The sequence below is a fragment of the Phocoena phocoena genome, chromosome X (genome assembly GCF_963924675.1).
Source record: "Phocoena phocoena chromosome X, mPhoPho1.1, whole genome shotgun sequence".
Classification (NCBI taxonomy): domain Eukaryota; kingdom Metazoa; phylum Chordata; class Mammalia; order Artiodactyla; family Phocoenidae; genus Phocoena; species Phocoena phocoena.
The window spans coordinates 39,265,829-39,279,803 of NC_089240.1; positions in this window are offsets into that span (position 1 = coordinate 39,265,829).

Here is a 13,975-nt window from a genome sequence, read left to right on the forward strand (position 1 = left end):
CACATTCATCATCATGCCAAAGCAGCATCAAGAACCCGCTTCTGGCACCTGCACTGCAATCATTGCCTATTTTACTTGACTCTTTCAACTCCCCAAAAAGCCACTTTATTAGTTCCTTAGGGCTCCTGTAACAAAGCACCACAACTAGATAGCTTCAAATAACAGAAATTTATTCTCTAACAGGTCTGTAAGCCAGAAGTCAGAAATCATCATGTTGGCAGTGTTGGTTCCTCCTGGAGACTCTAAGGAAGAATCTGTCCCATGCCTATCTCCTAGTTTCTGGGGGTTGCTGGCAATCCTTGGCTTTCCTTTACTAATACATGCATCACTCTAATCCCTGCCCCCACCTTCATATCATCTTCTCCTCTGGGTCTCCAATCTCCCTCTGCCTGTCTCTTATAAGAACACCCGTTATTGGATGTAGGGGCCACTCTAAATCCAGAATACTATCATCTCAAGATCCTTAACTTAATTACATCTGCAAAGACCCTTTTTCTAAATAAAGTCACATTCACAGGTTCTTGGGGGGTGGAGTGAGGGTTTTTGGATGTGGACATATCTTTTCAGAGGCCACCATTCAACCCACTAAAACCACCATTTAAGGACCATAAGTTGGCTAATCAAAGCTAAGGTGACTCACTGCAGTGAGGACAAACCCATCCTTACTGTGTCTTAATGAGTGTCTCAAAAGGGGGAAATGAGCAGAGGTTAGTTATAGGGTTTTAAGGTGTGGAGTGGGTGATTTTAAGAGGAGTCTTGCAAGGTGGAGTATCGATTGGGATTGGGCAGAGTTTTATGACATAATAAATTTGGATTGGAGAACACAGTGAGGACAGCCTTGATGGTCAAGCTTGTCACTTAACGACCTAAGTTTCCACAAAGGTGAACTTCTTCTGGGCCTTAGGCTCCATCTTCTATACAATGAAAGCCTTGCTGGAAAGTATGCTGCTGAAGCCTTTGCAGTCATTTATACCTCAACAGGGATGAGTTTGTCTGATAGCTCTCAGAGAGTTCAATTTGATAGAGTAAAACGAACTTCAACCATGATCCAGGCTAAAGGAGAAGGAAACCTTACAGATAGCCAGATCCTTTATTTGGTTAGCCAGCTAGGCTACGTCTTTCCCTGCAGTAAAGCAAAATTCCAGTCTCTCAGTATTCAGCTGGTACTGCTCGTATATTAGATGTAACTGAGAAAAAAAGTGTATGTTCTATGCAGTTATGTATAGGTACCACTTTAAAAATAGAATATTAACCTTGTTTACTTAGTTATCATCCATTTTCTTCTAATGGAACATGTTCTTTCTTCATAAGGGACTTTGGTCTTGTTCATCATTCCAACCCTAGAACTCTTTCCTGGCACAAATGAAGTGCTTGATAAGTATTTGTAGGATAGATGAAAATAGACTATAGCTATTTGGATAAATACATTAAAATACTATAGGATATATATGGACAAAGGAGTCAGGCAGAAAATGTCTCTTGCTTGCTTATATCTTGAAGGTCAAATAAGTCCATTTCTAGTTAAGATGCATTCAAATCCCACTGATTATGATAGTAGGGGTGTTTTGGAAGAGAAAGGTGGTAATAGAAGTTTGAAATAGAAATATGCAATTTGGTTCCTATTATATTTTTAGAAGATTTAAGGTAGGGTGAACTATAACTGCATCTAAACTGCAGGATGAAGATAAACCTCTGAAACCAAATCAGAACATATAGAATCCAAACTGTTTTTCATTACAAAAATGGAAGTCAGTTTGTAGGATCCTCTTTAAAGCAGCTAGTATGTATTAAGGCAGAGGAAATTATTATAATGATTGATTTTAATTTAGTACAAGTCTGTCTTTAATAAATGAAATTTTCTCTCTCTTAAAAGAAATCTAAAATATCTTGGAGAGGTTGTCAAGAGACGAGAGAGCTAGGCTTTGCCGGAAAAAAAGAGAATGATGTTCTTATGGGGAATTCTGAAGAGTATTAAAATTGACTAATTCATTAGAAGAGACTTTTGTGAGCTTATTACAAGTTCTTCATTATTGCAGTTCTTCCAAAAGGGCTTAAAAGGCTTTTTAATGCAAAATGAACAGTACATCTTGCTTTGATGTTTCCTAAATATCTGACTTTTAAAAAATAGAATAAGTAGATATAAAAGCCATACATATTTTCAGTTTCCCCAATGATTTTAAATATTATTTTCTATGATTCAGATAGTTCAGCAATTTGTTCATTGCTATTTCACTTTGTTCCATAAGATCTTTGTCGCATACACAAAATATTTGTATTAGTCTGTGCAAACATGCTTTGTTAACTTCTTTTTTTCTGCAGCTTTGAGATATAATTGACATACAGCACTGTATTTTAACATATACAGCCTAATAATTTTGTTTACATACATCATGAAGTGATTATCACAATAAGTTTAGTGAATATGCATCATCTCATATGGGTACAAAAATTAAAGAAATAGAAAAAATATTTTTTTCTTTCTTGTGATGAGAATTCAGGATTTCCTCTCTTAACAACTTCCATGTATAACATACAACAGTGTTAATTATACTTATCATGTCGTACATTACATCCCTAGCAGTTAGTTATCTTATAATTGGTAGCTTGTACATTTTGACTACCTTCATCCAATTCCCATCTTCCCCCTCCCCGCTTTTAACATACTCCAAGTTTACAAAGCAATTCAATCCGTCTCTGATATATTAGCACCATAACAATTGCCTCATTCTTTGACAGGACCATGGTTCATTGCAAAATTATGTAAATGCAAGAAAAGGATCTTCTTTTTCCTCACTGCTTAGTTGCTGTTGGGTCAACTCCCCAGGGATCTGATGCACTGAAGGCTATTTGAAAACCTGCCTTGAAAAGATACTCAGCATTGCTAATTATTAGAGAAATGCAAATCAAAACTACAATGAGGTATCACCAGTCAGAATAGCCATCATCAAAAAGTCTACAAATAATAAATGCTGGAGAGGGTGTGGAGAAAATGGAACCCTTCTACACTGTTGGTGGGAATGTAAATTGGTACAGTCACTATGGAGAACAGTATGGAGTCTCCTTAAAAAGCTAAAAGTATAGCTACCATATGATCAAGCAATCCCACTCCTGGACATATATCCAGAAAAGTTAAAAACTCTAATTTGAAAAAATACATGAACCCCAACGTTCATAGCAGCACTATTCACAATAGCCAAGACATGGAAGCAGCATAAATGTCCATCAACAGATGAATGGATAAAGAAGATGTGATATATATATATATATATATACACACACAATGGAATATTATTCAGCCATAAAAAAGAATGAAATAATACCATTTGCAGCAATATGGATGGACCTAGAGATTATCATACGAAGTGAAGTAAGGCAGACAGAGAAAGACAAATATCATATGATATCATTTACATGTGGAATCTGAAAAGAATGATACAAATGAACTTATTTACAAATCAGAAACAGACTCACAGACTTCGAAAACAAATTTATAGTTACCAAAGGGGAAAGGGGGGCGGGGAGGGATAAATTAGGAATTTTGGAGTAACATATACACACCACTATATATAAAATAGATAAACAACAAGGACCTACTGTATAGCACAGGAAACTATACTCGATATTTAGTAATAACCTATATGGGGAAAGAATCTGTAAAAGGATATATATATATATATATATATATGTATATATATATATATCACCAGAATATATATATATATATAAAACTGAATCACTTTGCTCTACACCTGAAACTAACACAGCATTGTAAATCAACTATACTTCAACAAAAAATAATTTTCTTAAGAAAGAGGTACCTTAAAAAAAAACTGTCTTACATGCAAACCTTGCATCTTCTCTTAAAAAGGTTTTGATTTATATGCCCCCAAATGATTTACATCCTCCATGTAGTCACTGTTCAGAAAAATTATACAAAATTTACAGACAAGACAAAAGGGTAAGTGTCACATCCTTTCAATAGATTATGGAGAAGAAGGCTCACCGAAGGATTATCTATGGAAATGTACTTCATTTGCTCACTCTATCATTGATTGAAAGTCAAAGACTTCATGAAGTTACATAAAAACTTAAAGAATTTTGTCCAGGAGCGATGCAAATGATCTCTGTCTAGTGGAAAAATAACTCCAAAGATTATAGGTTCTTTGCCCTGAAAGAAAGTTTTGTATCAAATGCAGCCATTTTATCCTAACATTCCTTAAGTTACCTATATATACTGAGCTCTTCACATGCTCTTCAAACCAGTCTTAATATCCTACTTGTTCCTGCATTAATTAAGTTGAATAAAATGTTTGGCATATGTTTCTTTTATATATGCATAAGAGTCAGGATTTGACCTTTTTTGAAAATTATACCTTAGTGCCACTTAACACCTCACACTTCTACCTATAGGCAAGTAGGTTCTGGACTACTCCTGTAGGAAAGAAAGCAGATCACAGAGAACTTCAATATGAAAAACAAAATGAAATATTACTGAGGTAAGGAAAAATTACTGAGGTAAGGAAAAAATACCTTCAATCTTTGAAGAGAAAAAAATAATCACCATAGAAACCAATGTGGTAATGACTTTTATTCAGCCCTTATTCTGTTCCCTTTGCTGATAAAACAGAAGCCTTGGGTTCAAGCAGTAGGACAGGACAAGGGGATGCATTACTTGTAAATTAGAGGTATTTGATTCTCAGACTCGCCTACAGATCTTTTCTCTTCTCATTGAAATCCCTGGGATCCTTTAGCTAATATACTGAGAGCATTTCATTTCCTTTTTACTTGTTTAAAAAAAAAATAGGTTATCATTCAATTTCCTGAGGTACAATGCTTATCTCCTTGCCTATCCCCATTTTCAAAGGTCTCTTGAGTCATATTTCAGGTTCGAGTAGCATTTGGTTATTACCCATCAGTGTCAGTCAAGTGGAGATAAGCCATGTCCCCTCCCCTCAAGGAAATCACAGTCTCAGGGAGAGAGGGCAAAGGAGAAGAGTGGATGCAGGTCAGTGGAGGACAGAATGATAGTCTGGAAGGATCTGCTAAGATTTGGCTATGACTAAGAGTGAGAAAAGAGTTAACCTCTTTTCTTAAGGGGTTCCACCTTAAGGAGTGTTCCACCTTAAGGCATAAGGACAGTGGGCTGAAGTCCAGATGCACTTTCAAGTCTAAGGAAAGAGTCAGGGACCTATGGATTAGGTATCCTAACTTTTCAAACTAGGCAAGAGCCCTTAAGCCTTACACCATTTATTCATTTAGCAAACATTTTCTGGGAGGACCAAATTTGTGTTATTTTTAATTCTTTCATTTAGTGAGGAGTAATGACACACTTTTTTTTTTTTTTTAAATAACACACTCTTAAATGAAGCAGTCTTATGTGCTAAACTTTGGCCTTGAACCAAGCCCCAGGGGACCTACCAGTGGGACAGCAGCTTTGGAGAGGAGACAAAAGCCAAGCCTCTCACGTGAAAGGAATAGAAAGCCTGGGATTCAGTCTGGGGCAAGAAATGAGAAACGTCCCTTTGGGACACAAATAATGTGAGCCCATGTATCAATGTTACATCCCCGCGCTTGCCTCTGCCATATACGCCCTTAGGCTGCCCATGAGTGACTTCCTCCTGCTATTGCCTTGACGTTAATTTTAAGGAAACTGTTCATTTGTTCTGATGTAAAAGTATACCAGCTAGGAAATAAAGAAAAACACAAAATAGCAATCACTCCATAATACCACTCACAGAGGTAACACTTAGTATCTTGGTATAGGTCCTCCTTCTGTGTGTATTTTTTACATACCTGCATTAGTCTGCCACAGCTACCGTAACAAAGTATCACGAACTGGATCACTTGGGCAAAAGAAATTATTCCTTTGCAGGTCTGGAGGCTAGAAGTCCAAAATCAAGGTGCCGAAGGAGTTGGTTCCTTCTAAGGGCTGTGAGGGAAGGATCTGTTTCAGGCTTCTCTCCTGGGCTTGTAGATGGCCATCTTCTCCTTGTCTCTTCACTTCATCTTCGCTCTATGCATATCTGTCTCTGTGTCTAAATTTCCCCTTTTTATAAGGACACTAGTCATTGGATTAAGGTCCACCCTAATGACTCCATTTTAATTTAATTACCTCTGTAAACATTCCATGCCCAAATAAGGTCACATTCTAAGGTACTGAGGGATAGGACTCCAATAAATCCTTTTTTTTTGGAGGGGGGGGTAGATACAATTCAACGCATAACAGTACTTGATGTATTGACTGAGCTGATTATTCTGTTTGCTCCCCATTTTCCACCTCTTGGTCTTGCTCTGTGTCCAGAAAGGGTGACCTTTACAAATGACAGCAATGGCCCCTCTCCCTCTGGCTTCCAGTTGGGTTGAGCCAATAGGACGTACTGGGAGAAGATCAGAGAGCAGAAGGAGGGAGATATTTGGTACAGTAAGTCCCCTACATACAAACGAATTCAGTTCCAAGAGCACGTTCATAAGTCCGATATGTTCGTAAGTCCAACAAAATTAGCCTAGGTACCCAACTAACACAATCGGCTATATAGTACTGTACTGTAATAGGTTTACAATACTTCTCACACAAATAATACGTAAAAAACAAACACAAAAAATAAAGAAAACATTTTTAATATTATAGTACAGTACCTTGAAGAGTGCAGTAGTACAACAGCTGGCATACAAGGGCTGGCATCGAGTGAACAGGCAAGAAGAGTTACTGACTGGAGAAGGGAGAGGAGGTGGGAGACGGTAGAGCTGAAGGATCGTCAGCAATAGGAGACGGAAGGTAAGCTGCAATTTCACTCATGCCTGGCACAGGTTCTGGTTCCTTGCTGGAACCAGATGCACATTCGCATCTTTGAAAGTTCGCAACCTGAAGGTTCGTATGTAGGGGACTTACTGTATTTATTTGCTCCATTTCTGCCCCTCCTTGTCACTCCAGACCAAGGGGTAGAAAGGGTTTCCCAGCTGTTACTAGTGCCTGGAAACCTCAACATCTCTTTTTGGTCTTCTTAACCCTAACACACCTCTGTAAGTAGTAGATCAAATCCTTTGGTATGACATGAATTTCCTGTCAGGACCCTGACTAATACTTAGACATACAACATATTTTATACAGTTGATATACTATTTGTTAAGAAAAATATCCAAACACTGGAAATAAGGGAAAGGGGAGGAGACATGTCTTTTGCATGTCATACTGAGAGCATTGTGTAACAAAATTATTTAATTCTCTAGAAGAACACACCTGTGTTTGACTTTACTGTTTACTACTTGATTAGAGTCCAAACACTGTGAAGTTATATGTTAACTTGGAGATTATTTTTGTCTGGTTAAAAGGATAACTCCAAAGTTTATGGCTTTATTGCCCTGTGAGTTATTTAATCAGTTTTGTATCTTACATAGCACTTATTCTGACATTCTTTTTTATTAATGTCTATAGATACCCAGTCCATTAAATGCTCTTTGAATGCTAATTTCACTCAACCATTCCCCAAATGTTGGAGATTTAGGTTGCTTCTCGTCTTTAGCTATTTTAAATAAGCTTTGCTGGTGATACTCACTTTTCACTGTACTTCACATGTAGGCAAATGTCTGTGGGAAAAAGAACAGTATAAAGTTTGCACTGGGCCTTGACTTCCCGTATTCAGGATGGTCCTGCCCTTGTTTTCTTCCGTGTCCTACTGTCATCTCACCTCACCCCCAATGCAGCCAGCAGGGTGTTCTTCTGGGACTTACAGTCAGCTTGGGGCATGGTCAGTTTGGGGCATGGCCTGAGCACACTCGTTGCTAACAATAGCACCTGACATCTAGAGAGCCCTTACTATATCCAGACACTGTGCTAAGTGTCTGATATGCTTTATCTCTTCTGGTCCCCATGACTACCAGTCAGTCAGTCAGGCCCTGTTATTATCTCCCTTTTCTTCCTGTGAAGAGGCGAAGTTGGGATTTAAACCCAAGTATGACCATAAAGTCTGTGCTATTTAGCACTGAGATGGGAATTGACTGTACATATATTAAATACGTGAGTGAACAAATAAATGAATGATGGTCAAAACACTCCTGAAGGGCTTCCCTGGTGGCGCAGTGGTTAAGAATCTGCCTGCCAATGCAGAGGACACGGGTTTGATCTCTGGTCTGGGAAGATCCCACATGCCACGGAGCAACTAAGCCCGTGCGCCACAACTACTGAGCCTGCGCTCTACAGCCCGCGAGCCACAACTACTTAGCCCACATGCCACAACTACTGAAGCCTGCGCTCCTAGAGCCCGTGCTCCGCAACAAGAGAAGCCACTGCAATGAGAAGCCTGCACATTGCAACGAAGAGTAGCCCCCACTCTCTGCAACTAGAGAAAGCCCGCGTGCAGCAACGAAGACCCAACGCAGCCAAAAATAAAATAAATAAATAACTTTATATTAAAAAAAAAAACACTCTTGGAAGGGCTCAGCTGGAGGGTCAGTGTAGCCAAGTCTCACTAGCTGGGTGCAATACTAGCTGCGGATGCCTCCTCAGGCCTCCCCCGGCCCCTCTACATGCTCTGCTCACCTGCCTTCTAGTTGTTGACTTAAAAAAAAAAAAAGCACAACCTAGAGGTTGAAAATTATGTTTTATTTGTCTGACTTGCTGAGTACTGAAGCCTGGAAGTAGTCTCTCAGATACTCTGAGGCACTGCTCTGAAGAGGTAGGCGAGGAGCCAGGATATATAGGAATTTTTGCAACAAAGACCAGGTAGTGGGAACATTAGAAGAATAAGTTAATTAAAGGAAAAACAAACATCTCAATGTAATGAATTTAGCACTTTTCTTTGCATGGGATGATGCAAGAATCTGGGCTCATTGAAATTGTTCCTTTGATATGCACCTTAACTATCTAGGGCCAGTATCTTTTTTCCTCTCCATCCTGAATGCCCTCAGGGTGCACACTTGGGGTGGCTGCAGTGGCTGGTGACTTGATGGCCACAACATCCTTTGTTTACCGATATGGCAGGCGACATTTTTCATCCACATAGTACAGGGGTTGGCAAACTTTCCTAAAGGGCCAGACAGTAAATATTTTAGGTTTTGCAGGTCAAGTATAGTCTCTGTCACATATTCTTTTTTTTTTTAAGTTTTTAAAAATGTGAAAACCATTATGTCATGGGCCATACAAAAACAGGCCATGAGCCATATTTGGCCCATAGGTTTTAGTTTACTGACTCCTGTTCCAGTGTTACCAAGTTCAAGCTCCCTCTGCTCACCATACAACAGGTCAATAAATCGGGAGACGAGGTGTTGAGACAAGGAATAGTGACTTTATTCAGAAAGTCGGCAGACCAAGATGGCGGACTAGTGTCCTAGACTACCATCTTATCGGTGTCTGGATGCTAGTTTCTTTTATAGAACAGAGCAGGGGAGGAGGTGAGGAAGTAAAGTAAAAAGGCCATAAGTCTAGCAAAACATCTCCTGGTTTTGGCCAGCCTCAGGAGGCGATGTGTTAATTATTTCTTTTCTGCAGCCATTCACAGGTGGGCAGGTCAGGGTGTTTCCCTGTGAGCTGAACAAAGAACACTTTAGTTTAACATTCGGCAGAAAGGTAGGGTTCCCTGAGGCAGTGCATTATGTATGCCTATAGCTATAGATAGAACAAAAGCAATGGAAAGCAAAGGTCAAAGTAAAAGAAACAGATCCAACATGGAGTCAGATTTTGTTCTTCCCTGTTACACTAGGTCACTGATTCTCCCTGCAGATTTGTGTAATCTTCTGTTAAATCCAATGACTGCATTCTTCATTTTGGTTATTGTAGTTTTTAGTTCTAGAATTTTTATTTGATTCTTTTTAATAGTTGCCAGTCCTCTGCCAAATTCTTAATTTTGTCTTTTATCTCCTTGGGCATAGGAAAGATAATTATTTTAAAGTCTGCATCTCATAATTCTAATATCTACCTATGTGGGTCTGTTTCTATTTTCTATAATTTCTGCTGGCTTTTTTTAATGGTATCTTTCTCTCTTATGTGTCTCATTATTTCTCATCAAATGCTGGACATTGTATTTGCAAAATTGTTTGTAGAAATGATTTGATGTATGGATGTTCTCTTCCTCCAGAGAAGATTTATGTTTACTTCAGTGTGGTATCTGAGCATGCCAGCAGTTTGGGATGCCCAGAGTCACTAGCCAAGTTCAGTGACGGAGATGATTCCAGGCTGAGCTATAGCTCTTGGGAGAGTTTACCTCTGGTTATAGGATGTAACCCTTTGGGGTAAAGACCCAAGTCTTCTCCTATCTCCTTGACAGGTTCCTTAGCTTGCCAAGGCTGTGAAAAGATCTGCTCAGCTTTCTTACTGGAATTAGTATAAATGCCCAGGGGCAAAGCAACTTCCTGGGCTTCCTTCTTCCAGATCCTGTGCAAGTAGCTCTAGTTAGCACTCTAGTGCCTTTACACAGACCATTTCTATCTCACCCATCTTCTCTAGCTGTCCTGAAGTTATGTACATGGGCCAAATCCCCTAGTCCACCATTCCAGAAGTGGGAATCTGGAGACAAATTCTCTATGCAAAGGAATTTGGACCTTATTATTGAAAGAGATAGTTGAGAAGAGGCTTATACTGTCCTTCAAAAATTCCAAAAAAGACAGAACAAACAAACAAATGAAAACCCACTAACACATAACTGCTAATTTGGTTTAAATTTCTTCTGTAGAATGTTTTAATATACTACAATTGTTGAAACCTTTAATAAATAAAAACATTTCTAGGTTATTATTGATTATCTATGTTATACTCTAAAATCAACAAGGATTGACTGTATAATTTAAAATTCTTGTTGAAAAATTAGACAAACCAAATGAAAACATTTTCCTTTGTGAAACAGAAATTTTCAACTGTAATTTTAACAGAAACATTCTTGAATTAAAAAAAATAATAAGGGGCTTCCCTGGTGGTGCAGTGGTTGAGAGCCGCCTGCCGATGCAGGGGACGCGGGTTCGTGCCCTGGTCCAGGAAGATCCCACGTGCCACGGAGCGGCTGGGCCCTTGAGCCGTGGCCGCTGAGCCTGCGTGCCCAGAGCCTGTGCTCCACAATGGGAGAGGCCACAACAGTGAGAGGCCTGCGTACCGAAAAAATAAATAAATAAATAAGGATTCCATATCGAAGGTCATTTTCCTCTACTCAACTGAATAAGGCCTATTCGTATATTCTCCATACTTACCATGATGCTTGGGCAGGTTTTGCTTCATAAAGTCTTTATTAGCATCCTGTTCTCTTTCTGTGCACAAGTGAAGTGGGCTGTTCTCAGGATCCAACAGACATAAAAAATGTTATACTCTCCAATGTTACTGGGAGAAAAAAACCCAAACACTTACCTTCACTCCTAAGTCAGGGTGAGGCCCTGATTATGGAGCAGTCTTAACCATATAGGTCATGGGCACTCTCCAGCCTGAGAAAGAGTACACCACAGCAAGGGTACCCCAGAGGCTATGGGAAGGAATCTACACTGTGTTGGTCCAGCAACAGCTAGCCTTGGCTTCTGTCCCTCTTTGAGGGAGACTTGACAACTGTGGCCTTGATCATTGGCTGGAAGAAAATCTCTTTGTTTACAAAAATAAAGGCTAGGATAAAAGGTAACCTCTTTCTCCTCACCTAGCCCAGGGATTGGAGGGTGGGATGTGATGGGTGAAACATCCCAGTCTTCCAAGGACCATTTTAACTCACACAATTTCTGCCTTGTGACTGCCACCTATCTGCCCCTCTTGTCCACTACCTATTATCTCTGATTCTGTGATACTGGCCAAAGTGGTGGGTGTGGGTCTCGCCAGGTAATTTGGATTTGCTGAGCCTACCTTGTCCTACCCAAGCCACTCCTTCACCCGTTTTTGAGAACCGCTGGTGTGATTTTTCATGGTTTTTCCTTTATTGGGTGGTCTTTCTCCTGGTCTGTATTTGCCTGGTCATTTTAAGATGGGCAAAAGTTTTCTAAAAACTTCGCCTTTCTCAGCATCTGATGTAGGTTATCTACCGCATAACACAGGCTGTTCTGTATCTAGGTGAAGTGGATTTGCAAAGATGCTACTTTGGTAGACAAGAAGAGGCAGAACCTGAAGCACTGCTCCAAATCTGTTTTATTTAGTATTACTTAGATTTCTTTTTTTTTCTATTTTAAAGGTATGATTTATATACAGCAAAATTCACTCTTTTTGGTGTACAGTTCTGTGAGTTTTGATAAACGCATACAGTTGTGAAATTATACTGTAACTAAAATATAGAGAAGTCTCATTGCCTCGAAGATGCCCTCAGACCCCACTGTAGTCAACCCCTGCCCTTACTCCCAGCCACTGGCAACTACTAACCTGTTAACTGCCCTTATATGTTTGCCTTTTCCAGACAGTCATAGAGATGGAATCATAGAATATGTAGGTTTTTGTGTCTGAATTCCTTCATTTTGCATAATACATTCCTCCAGGTTTTTGTATGTGTCAGTAGTGTTGATGAAGAATATTCTATGACATTGATGTACTCAGTTTGTATAGGTATTCATCCATTGAGGGGTATTTGGATTGCTTATAGTTGTTAGCAATTATGAATAAAGCCTAGGTTTATTAGTGAACAGGTTTTTGTGTGAACATAAAATTTCCTTTCTTTATGGTCAACATCCAGGAGTGAGATTGCTGGATCACATAGGAAGTGTATGTTTAATCTTTCAAGATACTGACGAGCCATTTTCCAAAGTGGCTGTATCATTTTGAATTTTCACCAGCAAATTACGAGACGAGAGTTCTGGTTGCTCCTCATCCTCAGCAGCTCTTGGCATTGCCATTATCATTAAGAATGTTATCTATTGGGGCTTCCCTGGTGGCGCAGTGGTTCAGAGTCCGCCTGCTGATACAGGGGATGCGGGTTCGTGCCCCGGTCCGGGAAGATCCCACATGCCGCGGAGCGGCTGGGCCCATGAGCCATGGCCGCTGAGCCTGCGCGTCCGGAGCCTTTGCTCCGCAATGGGAGAGGCCACAACAGTGAGAGGTCCGTGTACTGCCAAAAAAAAAAAAAAAAAGAATGTTATCTATTATAATAGGAGTGCAGTGGTATTTCTTTGTGGGTTTTATTTAAACTTCACTAATAACTAATGACACTGAGCTTATTTACATGTGCTTATTTGCCATCAATGTATCTTCTTTAATGAAGTGTCTCTTTGAATTCTTAGGTCATTTATTAATTAGATTTTTTGTTTTCTTATTATTGAGTTTCCAGAGTTTTTTTTTTTTGAGAAATAACCTGCATACCATAAAATTCACCCTTTTAGTCTACAAAGCAGTGATTTTTATGATATTCACAAATTTATGCAACCATTCCTACTATCTAACTTCAGAACATCTTCATCACCTCAACAAGACCCCTTAGCCACTAGCAGTCACCCTCTGTTCTCCCTTCCCTAGCTTCTGGCAACCACTAATCTATTTTCTCTCTCTATGGATTTGCCTATTTTGGACGTTTCATATTAATGGAATCATACAATATGTAAACATTTGTATCTGGCTTCATTCACTCAGTATAATGTGTTCACGGTTCAGCCATGTTGTAGCATGTGTCAATACTTCTTCCTTTTCATGGCTAAATAATAATCCATTATATGAATATACCACACTTTGTTTATCCATTCATAAGTTGATGGACATTTTGGGTTGTTTTCACTTTTTCACCATTATACATAATGTTGCTATGGCCATTCATGTACAAAGTTTTTTACATGGACCTAAGTTTTCATTTCTCTTGTATATTTAACTAGGAGTGGAACTGCTGAATCATATAATAACTCTGTGTTTAACTTCTTGAAGAATCACCAAAATTTTCCACAGCAGCCTCACTATTTTACATTCTTGCCAGCAATGTATGAGGGTTCCAATTTTTCCCCATCCTTGTCAACACTTGTTATTATCTGTCTTTTTTATTATAGCCATCCCAGTAGGTGTGAAATGGTATCTTATTGTTGTTTTGATTTGCATTTCTCTAATGACTAA